Here is a 14223-nt window from a genome sequence, read left to right as displayed (position 1 = left end):
ATGAGTGCTTAAGTTTACACATGAACTAAAAAGTGAAACAAATTCGTATGCAACTCAATATTTAAAACTTGCAAAGAAGAAGCAAGCAAGTGATAACGGAGTTCACCCCTCCTCGGCTACGTCTCTGGGCCCTGCTCCAATGGCTAGGCCACTTTACTGATTTCAGCAGCAAATGGAGTGGCATCGTTTCTCCTACAAAGAAACATTCTTCTACAAATAATTCTCACTCAAAAAGATGACTCCCTATAGCAGGCCATGATTATGTCAACAAAAAAAATACTTTCACAATAGGTCCCTATACTCAACCTGAAATCAAAAAGCATAAACATACAACTACTTCATAATGAAGTGTTGAAAATGTCTTTTCTCATAAGGACATTGAGAAAAGACTGAAAATAGTTTATCTACTGAACTAAAATCTATTGTAGATGTAACTAGAAGGTTAGAAAACCTCTAACTAGGCTCTTTCCATGCTCAAATATAACTCCATTTGGTCTCAAAACTCTCTTTGTCTTTAGCACTAAAGGACTTGGCTCTGAAAAAATTCCATCATATAGTGCTCAAATCTGAAATCTAAGGTTTCCATTGAATACATGACACTCAAAAACCCCTATCTAGCCTCTTCTTGAGCTCAAAAAGGTTAAAAATTGAGCAAGATATGCTCCTTGGAAGTTTTTTCTGCTATTTCTCCTACAAACTGGCAAAATCTATTATTTTTTCTACGAATCCCGCCTTTCCGCCAACCGTGGAGAGACAAATTTTCCCATAAACATTACAATTTTTTATCTCATTAATTCTATTAATAACCCTTAGCATCGATTTAGGGTCACATGGCGTGTCATATGGTCAGGGGTCGGGGCTAACTGTCGGATTAGCTCCCATTTCGGTAGGTTTCGGTCTCATGGCGTTCACATGGCTGGGGGTCGGAGCTAACCGCACGCCCCCGACGGCTAAGCCTTTGTTATGTGGTCACGTGCGTATCATGTGGCTTGAGGCTAGGGCTTAACCACCCTCCCTGGCCTCCGATTTCTCTGTCATCCGTTGGTCATGGTCACATGGGCATTAATGAGAACGCGGGTCAGGCCTATCTTCCCGTCCCCTCAGTTTAACTCCCGCCGATGATTACATTGACTGTTGGAACCATGGGTCAGGGCTTCTCGCCTGCCCCCTTCCTTGTACACCACACCAACAACTTCAGTTCAAATATAACTGGGGTCCCATACATATTAAGAACCAATGCGGCAGTGTGTTGGTAAGATGTTGTGTTGGCTTGCAAGAGGTCTAGGGGTTGAACCTGCTGAAAATTGTGCAACAAGAAATTCTTGTTGAGAATGCAACAAGATGATGGAGCTTAGTGGAAAGGAGTCGCCTTCACTAAGTGGGCCCGCAGGCAAATTATGGCGCAAGTTCTATTTTTGATCCCAGCAGGGATGATCACAGTGTGAGTGATCACAGTGTGAGTGATCACAGTGTGGGTGATCACAGTGTGGGTGACCATAGTGTGGATGACCACAGTGTGAGTGATCACATTGTGTGTGATCAAAGTCTATTTTTAGACTGGCTGTCAAAAATAGAAAAGTCAAATATTATTGTCTCATAATAATATTTGGACTATAAACTTGATCTTATTCTCTTGGAGCACTTCAGGATGAGCTACGGATGTGGTACATGTAGATCCCAGAGGGAAATACGTGGTTACCTATGGGATGACTAATATTTGCATGCAGGACTTCAGTTAGAACTCAAGTGAGTTGAGTTTAGTGGACTCGAGGTGCAGTTGATGGAGTTGTGTTCAGTTTAGCTTTGTTAAACTAGTTGTATTTAGTCTAACTGATCAATAGACTAGAGATGAGTTGGGTGAATTAGTTATTAATTAATTCACAAGTTATTAACTCATAATGCAACTATAGAATACATCAGTTAACTCAGTTGCATGTCAGTGCATGTTCAGTTCAGCAGGGACAGGTGTTAGAGGATCAGATTGCTATCAGTTGTGACTATAGTTGTGCATGATGATTTGCACAATCAGAGGGATTGAGTATGCAAATGAATTGGCCAATACCAATAATTGTAGCCTGTGCTCACGTCCAACACAGTGTGAGTGATTCTTTGCAGGTGAAATACGAGTTTGGCAAACCATTCTCATCAATTCTCTTGCAGGTATTGTGCAATGGAGGCAAGCAAGCAGCGGGGGAGATTTGGAGATCAAATCTGAGCTATATTGTGTGTAGCATGAGGAGATAGTACTGAGTACTTGTGAGGAGTATTGTACTATGTATTGTTACATGATTCAATCACTATAATATACAGATAGTTGGGGTTTTTAGCGAGATGCTTTCCCCGGGATACATATTGTGTTAATGAGTTTGATTGATGCTTCTATGTGCGCCTGTGAATGTTTCTGCTTCTGTAAATTGATGATCAACATAGAGGAGATTATGTATTATACATGTTCCGCTTATAATTGTATGATCAGGATAATCTCTGTGATATGTGTCATATTATTCAAAATTTCTACAGAACCCCGATGAGGCCCTTGGGCCGCTTATAAATTTTTGGCCAATCAGAGAGGGCCACATGGCACCTCATAATTAACCCACATCAAACCAAACCAACCAATGAAATTGTGCCACCTACCCCAGTACATAACTAGCACATGTCGATCTGGGATTGGTCCTCCTTTCTGTCGTATGCCTAGTCAACATGATGTTGTCATCATGACATCAATTGTACGATCTTCCCAGTGAGCAGCCTAGCCAACCCTATTTTTTTGACTTTTTATTTGTTTAGCCAAAACTTCATAATGCCATAACTTATTCATACAACTTCGGATTAAGGTGATTCAAGTGGAATTGGAATCAAGATGACGAACATTATGATTTGGTCCTAGTTTTGGGAGATTATGATAACTTTCATTTTTGAACCTATTTTTTATCTTTGGATTAGTCGGACTGACACCAAGCGAACTATTTTAGAACCTTGACCTAGTATAACTGTGATTCATGGGTCAATATAGATCATGGGCCATAGGATGGTGCATATAACAACTAAATTAGGACAATTCACTTAGATGCACACCAAACGATGAGAAAAAGGGGCAGAGAGTGGGGTCGGGTGGAACCTAGAGTGTTGGAACATTACCCACTACCCATCTCTCACTGCTTTCCATTGAATCATCCATGAAAATATAACATGTCATAGGTGTCTTGATGAGGGTTGGTCAATCCAACTATGGTTCCAACACAAAACCATATTGTCACTCATTGCTTGCCCCCAGTCTTAAAACTAATTCATGAAGGCAGAAAAGGGTTGATGGAGGGTCGTTCCAGTCTAACGTGATGTGGGCCTATGGACCCACCTAGATCGAGCTTTAAATAAAATCACATATAATGGGGAAATTCCCACAAACACATAGGAAGGAGACCTTATGGGCCTTGTGCCAAGCATGACATGGCAGTGGCCACATGGAGGCTATGTAGGCATATCTGATGAGGCAAAACCTTATGTTGGTTTGGTAATGTCATGTGGGCCATGCATGGATTCCAAGAGGATGCCTCATAGATGCCAAGTGGCATCCCAATGCTGATGTGGCCTAATGAGATTGGTCGAACTTCAACCAGACATAACTTTCATACCATAAGTCAAATTGAGGTAAATTTTGTATCGTCAGAAATCTCTCAATGAGTTGAATTCAATGGAGGTTTCATATATAAGAATTTAAGTAGTTGGAAAAAGAGTATTTATGTGACCCCATCTTCATAATAGACCTTGGAGGTTGGCTCAATTAAACAAGTAACAACTCCTAGTGCCTGAGATAGCCTAAAGGTGTGGGAGGAAGTGTTACAATTGTTCTCTATTTTATGCATAATTATAATTTTCATGAATAAAAATAAAAAATAATTAAAAAATATAAAAATATAAGGAGAAATAAGCCATCATAGTGTAGATTTATAATTTCTAATATATTTTAGTAGATCTGTTGTGAAAAATTTTCTAGTGGAATATCCACGACAGTTCAAGAATCATTCCTCAGACCACCCAAATCACATAAATTTTAATTGGTCCTTAATAACATCATTGAAAAAAATCTTGGTATTGATGTCAAAGATAAGGGGAGACTACAGATGTCCAAGATAATTATTACAACAAGAAGATTGTTGGAAATATTGTTTGGATACCCATATTTTTTTATGCCCAGTTTAGATATCCTAACTTTGAAGGAATTTTTAGTCTAAATACATAGCTCAAAAGGGAGCATATGATATATGGTTGAAAAGATTATTTTGACACCTTTCTAGTAGTATATAGCCCTCCCTCTAAATCCATAGGAATTAGGAGATATGAAAGATTCTATCAAGTTAGTCTATCAAGAAAGTACAATTTGACCTAGCTAGTTTTACAAGTCGACTCCATAAGTGAAAGCATAATCACTATAAACGATTTATGAGTGAAATTGTGTTATGAAGAAAAATCACTCTTGTGGACAAGAGCAATCTCTATAGATCCAATGGCTAAATCCAATAACAAACAAATAAACTAGTAAATATTTCCCTGAGTTCATTCCTATTGAATCATAAGCAAGAGTACAGGAATATAAAATATATAGCTTTCAAACGAAATTCTTGATGAAGATCCTTTCTATATTTTGATGCAGCTCCTAAATTCTCAAAATCCAAACCTGCAAACATAATAAAAACAAAGGATCAAAGGCATATGGAAGATAAATGACTCAATAAAACCCATATTAGTGATCAAGGAAACTAGTACCTAATATCATTATCAATGGAAAAATATAAGTAAAAACATAATACATCAGCTCCATTGAACAATACAGTGGGAAAGAAACACTCTTTTGTATTTATCTTGAATAAGAAGGAGCAATACAACCTTAGCCTTGATGTTGGGAGCCTCTTCCCAATAGTATCCAATCCTCCTTATATGTGACAATCTTTCCATCCCTATTCCAACATCATAAGTTTACATTCAGAAGTCCTCATCATCCTCTGGTCTGTGTTGAATTTATAGGCCAATAGGTGGAGGTTTTACATCCTCTTCTCAAGGGATGAGATCCTCAAAAGCAAGGATAATTTTAGGGGCGAATGTTCGCCCTTTGGCGAAATTAAGGGGTTTTAAATTTTTAGTGGGCGAATATTTTGTATCATAGTACATTTTTACAAATCACCTCAAATAGCCCACCTTATTTTAAGGGAGAGGGTAAAAAAGGTAAATTTAGCCCTTGAAATTAGGAGTTACAACCTTCGATTCGCCCATTTTCAAGAATAGGTTTTATTTAATTGAAGCCTATGGGCCAAATACCATATTTATAAAAAAGGTATGGTAAATTAATAAAAATATAAATAAATGAGAGGTATGGTAAATGAATAAAACATTTTTTATATTTACTCCATAATTCACCTAGTGTAAACAAATAAAAATATAAGTAAAGTGGAGATACGGTAAATAAATAAAACGTCTTTTTATACTTACTCAAAAGGTATGGTAAATAAATAAAAATATAAATAAACTAGACGTATGGTAAATAAATAAAACCTCTTTTTATATTTAGTCCATAACCCTCGTTCTATTTATGAAGACTCAAGAAAGAGGTTTTATTTAAGTGAATCCTATGGGCCAAATACCATATTTGTAACAGAGGTATGGTATATTAATAAAAATATAAATAAACTAGAGGTATGGTAAACAAATAAAACATTTTTTTATATTTACTCCATAATTCACCTTATATTTACGAACACTCAAGAAATGGGTTATATTTAGGTGAAACCTATGGGAAAAATACTATGGGACAAATACAATGGACTAGATTGCTATTAATACCATGCAAAAAACCATTATTAACCCTAATATTAGAATTATTAAAAATAAAAATGGCACATGGTATTGACCCATGGTATTCACCAAAATGGCACATGGTATTGACCCATGGTATTCACCTGGAATGTGGCCTATTTAAATGGGGGGATTAAACCAGCATAGATCCATTTTTACTCTTCTCTAAGAGTTCACAATGCTAAGATTCACTAGGTCACAATGCTAAGATTCACTAGGACTTTACAAAGTTTTATTATTTAGTGAAAGACTCGCCAAGATCTTACAAGATTTTATAATTGAGTGAAATATTCGCCATGCCTGGTGAGAGATTCACCAAAAAAATTATATATACATATTATATTATTGATAAAATCGCCTTCCATTTTTCCTATATACCATGGAGATTCGCCCATTTATTATATTTATAAATTTAGGGGGGTTCTTAAAAAATTTCCTCCTTAAAAGGAGGGATTATGGTTCCACAAAGAGAGGGAGTTTTCTCCATGAATAGAGGGATGAGGCCTAAGTATGTGGAAGCTCAAAGCTTTCAGGTGGGAAATATTGCTTCAACAATGCTTCTAGAATCACTTTTTATTTTTACTTATGTTAAGTTATTTGTGCAGTTCATAGTGGAAGACGGAGCGCACATTTGTGATGGCCATAATGGTAAGATCTATGTCTGCGCAGAATCTGGCTAGGGAATCGCGCAAGTGCTAAAAAGTGGGTTATTGGACCATGTAATCCAAAATTCTTGTTGTCTTCGGGATTGTTTTGCTTCTAACATTACAAGGAAATTCTTTGGAACACTTCAAAAAATAGCGAAAGATTCAGATTGGGGTCATTTTCCTAATGGTGACAAAATTATGTGTAATAAAATGCCCCCTAAAGTGCAAAGTCAGAAAATATGTTTGAGGATTGAAGCGCTTTATCATGCCAAAGTTCGGATTAGAGACCATGGTTGGAAACTTGAAACAATCAATCAAGAGTTATAATACAATATATTCATATAATCATCATTGAGGTAGGCATCCCCATACTCAAAGAAAAAATATCTCAAGGAATCAGTACGGAAATACACAAAGCTCCATGTCAACATTAGACACAGTATGGATGTAGCCATCAAATATGGATATATTTTTCAATCATGAGTATTTTGAAACTCCACATAGCCTGGATGGATGAAACTATATCTAGGGTCTTGGTCTTCATCTCTATCAATCCATAGTACTAATCTAACCGTGTGAGTGAATGTCTCGTAGTCGAACATGGTAAAAACTACCTGATTACCGGTCAATGATGTGAACTGTTAACAGGTGCAAGCGAAACCACCAATAATGACAATGGTCCTCAAGGTACCCTAGTACAATCTATGAAATTTGATTGAATGTCTTGAAGTCAAACACTCATAGAATCATTTGATCAAAAATAAATAATGAGAACCAGTCGTCGAAAGCGAGAAACCTATCATTAAGGCATGCAGACTCCATGGTACCAAAGGAGGTTTCTAGATAAACTTCTTAGATAATCAGTTGAATCCAATAGGAAGCGATCTATCATAGGAGGGCCTACAACACGAAACTCATGTCAAGTTTTGAAGAACAAATTTGGAGTGATTCAGGACTGACTTAGGGATGGCCGATGCGATTGAAGGTTATGAAAATCAAGGTAATTATAACTGAGGTTGAACTTCTCTTGAACATATTGGAGACATGACATTTTAACTTGGCAACATTTGACTTAACATAAGACCCAAAACCAATTCGAAGACTTTCAATAAGGTGTGTTCAATTGAGAGGAAAATGGATTTCTTAACCCAGACACAAAAGTTATGGAGTTTCATGTTTAAAAGTGACATACTTCCTTCTTATAATATAAAAACAAACATTTCTTTCCAATTTTACAACACCATTATTGGCAAGTACCTCTTTATTTTTGTGCAAGCTTGACGAGGATAACATATGCTTATCCTGTAATCTCATCCTTCGAATGAGTCCTTCGGAGTATTTTTAACGAACTCTAGGAAGGAGTGGTTCGGTCTCATCATGATTAACGAGTCCAGCAAAGGGGTAAATCGATTTGTTTTCATATTTAAAGAGTTTGAAAAAGACATGAAAATAAAACCCATATGGTTCTTTCATCGTAAATTTTTAACAGGCCCAGAGAAAGTAAAGCTCAGTGTTTTTCATTTTTAGGGTGTCATGAGAAAACATAAGTAAACTCTCAAATGTCCTTTTTCATAAATTTAGTCTCTCAAGCCCGAAAAAGGGTAAAATGATGCAGGAGAGAACTCTTTTGACCATGATTAGTCAAAGTATACATTTTTTGTAAATAGTCCACATGATCTGTAAAAGGGGTAAATTTATATCAAGCTGACGTTTTTCATTTTCTTTAACGAGTTCAAAACAAACAAGCATAGTCAACAATCTTTTCACATTTCAAGAGTCAGAAAATAGCTTAAATTTAACTTCAATATTTCACTTTTTCATAAATTTTAAGAGTCCGAAAAAGTGATAAAAGTATACTCATATCATCGACTTTTAATTTAATTAATGAGTAGGAAAAGATTGAAATAACTCGGCATTTTCATGTACGTTTTATGAGCATGAAAAGATAGTAAAAAACTCTCAGGATTTTAATGAGTTTAACGAGTCTTGAAAATAATAACCAAAATGGACTCATATAGTTTTCATTTTTATACAAGCTTGAAACAAAGAAAAATTATGCTTGAGAGTGGTTTCATTTTTACACACGATTGAGACAAAGAAAAACTAAGCTTGGGATAAGTTTTAATGCCCCCCAAGCATAACCTGCAGAGGCACATGCCCCCCAAGCTTCATTTGATCTGCCTAAGTATACCACTGGTTACTAATAGGTGGACGAAATGAAGGTTCATTCATGAGATTAGATGAAAGACTCGACTCAATTATGGGAGGATTTGTTTCATTTTTTAATGAGCTCAACACAGGAAAAGAATTATGCTCATGGAAATTTTTTTAATGAGATTGACACAAGAAAAGGAAATATGCTCATAGGGACCTATTTCATTTTTAAAGAGGTTGACACAATAAAAGAACCATCCTCATAAGGACATGTTTCATTTTTTAATGAGGTTGACACAGTAAAAAAACCATCCTCATGAGGACCCGTTGCATTTTTTAACGAGGTTGACACAGTAAAATAGCTATCCTCATAAGGACCTGTTTCATTGTTTAATGAGGTTGACACAGTAAAAGAACTATCCTCATGGGAATTGTTTCATTTTTTAATGAGGTTGACATAGCAAAAGAACCATCCTCATAAGGACTTATTTCATTTTTTAATGAGGTTGACGCAGTAAAAGAACTATCCTCATGGAAACTTGATCATGGCTTCGAACTGGAAGAAACACATGCCAAGGGACATACCTCAATCATGGATTCTAAGAGGTCTTCATTAGAAGGAAGAATAGTTCTCTGGAAGCAACACGTGTCGAGAGACTCAATAGGGACTGGAAATCAGGATCTAATGCCCCCATTGAAGGGTTCACCATTCTAATTAATGGATCTAAGTCAAAAGAAGTCGAGAAAATAGTGAGAGGCTCGCTTGCATCAGTAACTGAAAAAATGGAACGTGTTTTCACATAATTAACCTTTAATGGGGTAGATACCACTTCCATATAAGGAACATAAAGGGATTGTTGGATGGATAGTATTTGAATCAATACCAACGAACAGAAGTTGGGTAATAGTCACAATGTTTCCATTGTTAGGGAAAGACATCAGCCAAAAGAGTGTGGACACAACAGCTTTCATGGCATGTACATAGTCTCACCTAAGGAGCAAGTTGAAATCCAAGGGGCCTTGGACTACCATAAAATTAATACAGACAATTTTACCTTCTAGAGTAACAAGTAACTTAGGAATAATCCCTAAATGTTCACTAATGGTTATGTTAAAAGCTAAAAGATTATGTGTAACGGGTACAAGCTGAGGGGAACCCAAAGCTTTCCAAGCAATGGAGGATAAAATACTAATAGAAGCACCTTCATCTACATTTGTACAAAGCACATTATTATCAAAAGCCTTCACAATGATTTGGAAAGGGTTGGAAGAAGGAAGACGAGGCTCTATCAGTCTATTCCAATCAAAGGAAATGACCTCAATACTTGGAGGGGGTTCTATGGAAATAGTTGAAATTCCCCCATGTGTAGAAGAATATGAAGTAACAAGAAGAACCTAAGTGGTATCAATTTCACTCTCTAAAGGGAGAGTGGGATCAACCAAAGATGGAATTTATTCGACCACTTGATCAACCAATGGTCCATCAACATGAGTAATATGTGTTTCACTCTCGAATGGAAAAGTGGGATTGATTGTACTTGGAATTAGACCAATCACTTTTTCAAATGAAGGTAGGTTTGGAGAAAGCTTACGGTAACCAATTGGAAGTTATTGTTGTGGAATATTAAGTATTTCAAACAATTTTTAGGCTTCATCCATGTGAGGTAAAATGTGAGTTTGATGACTCCCTTTGCATAAACTACAAGGAAACCTAACTTTACCCTTTTTCCCCAGAACCTGACAATCACTAGTTGATGGATCAACAGTAATTTGATGAGAATTTTTAGACCACACTTCTAACACCTTTGGAATACCAGGAAAATCAATAAGAAGGTGGTCACCCTTACAAATATTGCAAGGGAATTTGGGCTTGTGACATATTTTCGACGATTCCTCAACATTTTCCATACTCAAAGCAATGGTTGGTTGGTTGACTTCTTTTTTCTCTTGATTCTTCTTCTTCTTCTTCTTCTTCTTCTTCCCTTTCTTGTTCTTCTTAGTGATTTGGTTACTAGCATCAAGGCTTTTACCAAGTGAAGAAGAAGAGAGGGAGAAATAAATTTTGGGTGAAGAAGGTAAAGGGTCAACAAATGGTTGGTCTTGTTGAGATGGATAATTGGGTTGAGGTGAAAAACTTGGTTGGGGTGGAACAGTTTGGGTATTTTGGATTAAAGAATTTGAAAACAACCACACCGGTAAACCTATTGTGAATCTGGGAAGTGACAACGTAGCCATATAATGAGGACCAACATTTCCAAAGAAAGGAAAAGGACTAAGATTCCCGTTAAAAGGGGTTCCTTGATTGGTAAATTCCAGAATTGTTACCATTATATTCAACTTTAATAAGTTTATTAAGAATTTAAATAGTATTCACAGTCCAAATTCACAATCCACGTCTAAGGTTTACAGAAAGTAAAACAAGCAAATAACATGCGCTAATAAGTCTAAGGAATCAAACCATGCAAACAACCTTTTCACGGTGAAATCACTGGTTGGTGATGAAAACCAACATCGCAGAGATCAATGTGAAAAGTGGATAGAGATATAGTGGGTGGAATCATTTGTGCTGACAACCTGCTTAATGGCCATGATTTGGTGCAAGTAAATTCACTTATGCCATCTCGTGTGAAGAATACCCTCCAAAAAGTTCTAAGTGAGTCTAGTCAACGTCTACTCCAGGTACAGCAGGGACTTCCCCCCTGACATCACCTTGGGTAAAATCCCTAAGGTAATGGTCTCTATGGTTACCACATACAACAATTTAACCTGGGTGGACAGTCGCAAATCAGACATACACGCAAGGGTAGAATAACAAAGCTCAATCCCCTTGAATGTTCCTCAACATGGTAAATCTAAGGTTTATCCTTCAAGTGACTCCCAAGCACCTTTCGAAACCCTTTGTAATGCGTGCAAATCACGCTAGTGTAACCAAAGAAGTGGGGTTGATCACTTCATTGGTCTGATATGATCTCATGCTTAACTGCCTTGTTAGAGGAGATTCCTAGAGTCAAACTGCAATAAATGGGTTTACTCCTTATCGCAAGATTCTAGTGTTTGTTTGCAGCTTTGGAAAGTTAACTCACTTCCATATTCTAAAGCCCTACTATCTTACATAATGTAGGTGTAATGAGCCCTAGAAATATAAAATTCTAATTTATTTTATTAGTGTTGTTTTATAAGTTGTTTTTTACTCAGTAGGTTGATGGATATGAAATCGGTGGTGTTATAACCTAACTCAAAACACAATGTATTGAATATGATAATGTAATCTTTTCACTTCGATGAATCCTAACTAAATTAAGGAGAGAGGCTTCATTCGATTTTCAACAATGCAAGAATAAATAATCGTTTTCAAAGTGCAAGTCAAAAATAATGCAGAATACACGATTCTTGGCCCCCGACCATGAGGGGGAATTTTTTTTTTAAATGCAACCTAATTTCCTTAAAGTCTAGGCTAGAAAATGCAAAATTTTAATCTTAACAACTTCTTGCATACCCAAAATAAAACAATTAATTCCTCCTTAAAAATACACAAGCCATATAAGGATGACCTTTCCATAATGTAAACAAATCCAAGAAAGTACAACAATCAAAAAATTTGGACCCAGTAAATGAAAACCCTAATTTTTCAAAAATTTAAGAGACTTCGCAAGTAACTAGTAATGTCTAGTGTGCAAACTCACTGTCGCTAAAGGAAAAGTGTGAAAATTTGCGCATTGTTTCCAAAGAAAAAGTGCGCATGCTAATAAAATTTAAGAAAAATAAAAAATACAAAAGCTAAAAATTTAGAACTTTAAGCTTTCAAGGTTCAAATCAAAGACAAACAAGGCTACATAAAGAAATAAGAGGTCACGGGAGGATAAAATGAATAAAAAATCATTCCCCAATATGGTCGCCAATTTGTTATGTGGACAAGAGAAATTTCCCTACATTCAATGGCTAAATCTAGTAACAAGCAACCAAACTAGTAAATATTTCCCTAAATTGATTCCTATTGAATCATAAGCAAGAGTATTGGAATATGAAATCCATACCTTTCAAATGAAATGATTGATGAAGATCCTTGCTATAGTTTGATGCAGCTCCTCAATGCTCAAAATCCAGACCCGCAAAGATAATAACAACAAAGGATCAAAGGCATATGACAAATAAATGACTCAATAAAATCCATACAAGTGATCAAGGAAACTAGTATCTAATATCATTATCAATGGAAAAATGGAAGTAAACACACAATACATCAGCTCCATTGAATAATACAGTGGGAAAGAAACACTCTTTTGTATTAATCTTGAATAAGAAGGAGCAATACAACCTTAGCCTTGATGTTGCAAGCCTCTTCGCAGTAGTCTCCAATCCTCCCCTTAGGTGACAAGCTTTCTATCCCTATTCTAGCAACATAAGTTTACATTCATAAGCCCTCCTCATTCTCTATTCTGTGTTGAATTTATAGGCCAAGAGGGGGAGGTTTGAGATCCTCTTCTCAAGGGATGAGATCCTCAAAACAAGGGATTAGGGTTCTACAAAGAGAGGGAGTTTTCTCCATGAACAAATGGATGAGGCCCAAGTATGTAGAAGCTCGAAGCTTTCAGTTGGGAAATATTCCTTCAACAAAGCTTTTAGAAATCACTTTTTATTTTTACTTATGTTAAGTTATTTGCGTAGTTCATAGTTGAAGACAGAGCGCATATTTGTGCTGGCCATAATGATAAAATCTGCATCTGTGCAGAATCTAGCTAGGGAATCGTGCAAGTGCTAAAAAGTGGGTTTTTGAACCATGTAATCCATAATTCTTGTTGTCTTTGGGATTGTTCTTCTTCTAAAATTGCAGGGGAATGATTTGGAACACTTCAACGATAGAGAAAGAAATGGATTGGGGTCATTTTCTTAATGGTGACAAAAGTACGTGTAACAATTTGAAGATAATCCAAGCAATAATATATCTGAGGTATGAAAGAGAAGAAAGGAAGTACTATTGGAGTTTTAAAGGTGGAGAAAAATGTGATTCGTGGAGTGACCATCTTCTCATTTTACTATAACTTTTCTTTTTGGATGTTCTAAACCATGAAATTTTAAAGAGATGGAGGGAAGATTTTCTTGTACATGTGGTAAAATAATTAAATTTTGTTTTGATGTAATTTTAGAGATGTGGAATGTAGAATTTAGGGTTTTTTAATAGTTCTAAAATCAATTTCAAACATGTTAATTTGGCATTTTCATTATAACTTATTTTTGGGGATGTTTTAGATAGTGAAATTTTCAAAGACTTATGGAGAATATAGAAGTATCTCAGATAAAATTTTAGACATTGATTCACCATAATTTCATGCTAGAAATGTTATTTTCATTGATTTAAAAGATAGGGGCAGACTATAGCTATCCAAGATAAACATTTCAAGAAGAAGATTGTTGGAAATATTGCTTGGATACTAAGTTTTGTTATGTCTAGTTTATATACCCTATCTTTGAAGACATTGTTACTATAACACATAGTTAAAATGGGAGTATAGAATATATGGTTGAAAATAGTATTCTTATACCTTTCCAATGGTATATGAAACTTCACTTAAGT

Source organism: Pinus tabuliformis, chromosome Q (genome assembly GCF_031772625.1).
Source record: "Pinus tabuliformis cultivar Carrire ecotype Pingquan chromosome Q, CPIR1, whole genome shotgun sequence".
NCBI lineage: Eukaryota > Viridiplantae > Streptophyta > Pinopsida > Pinales > Pinaceae > Pinus > Pinus tabuliformis.
Note: the sequence above shows the minus strand (reverse complement) of the source record.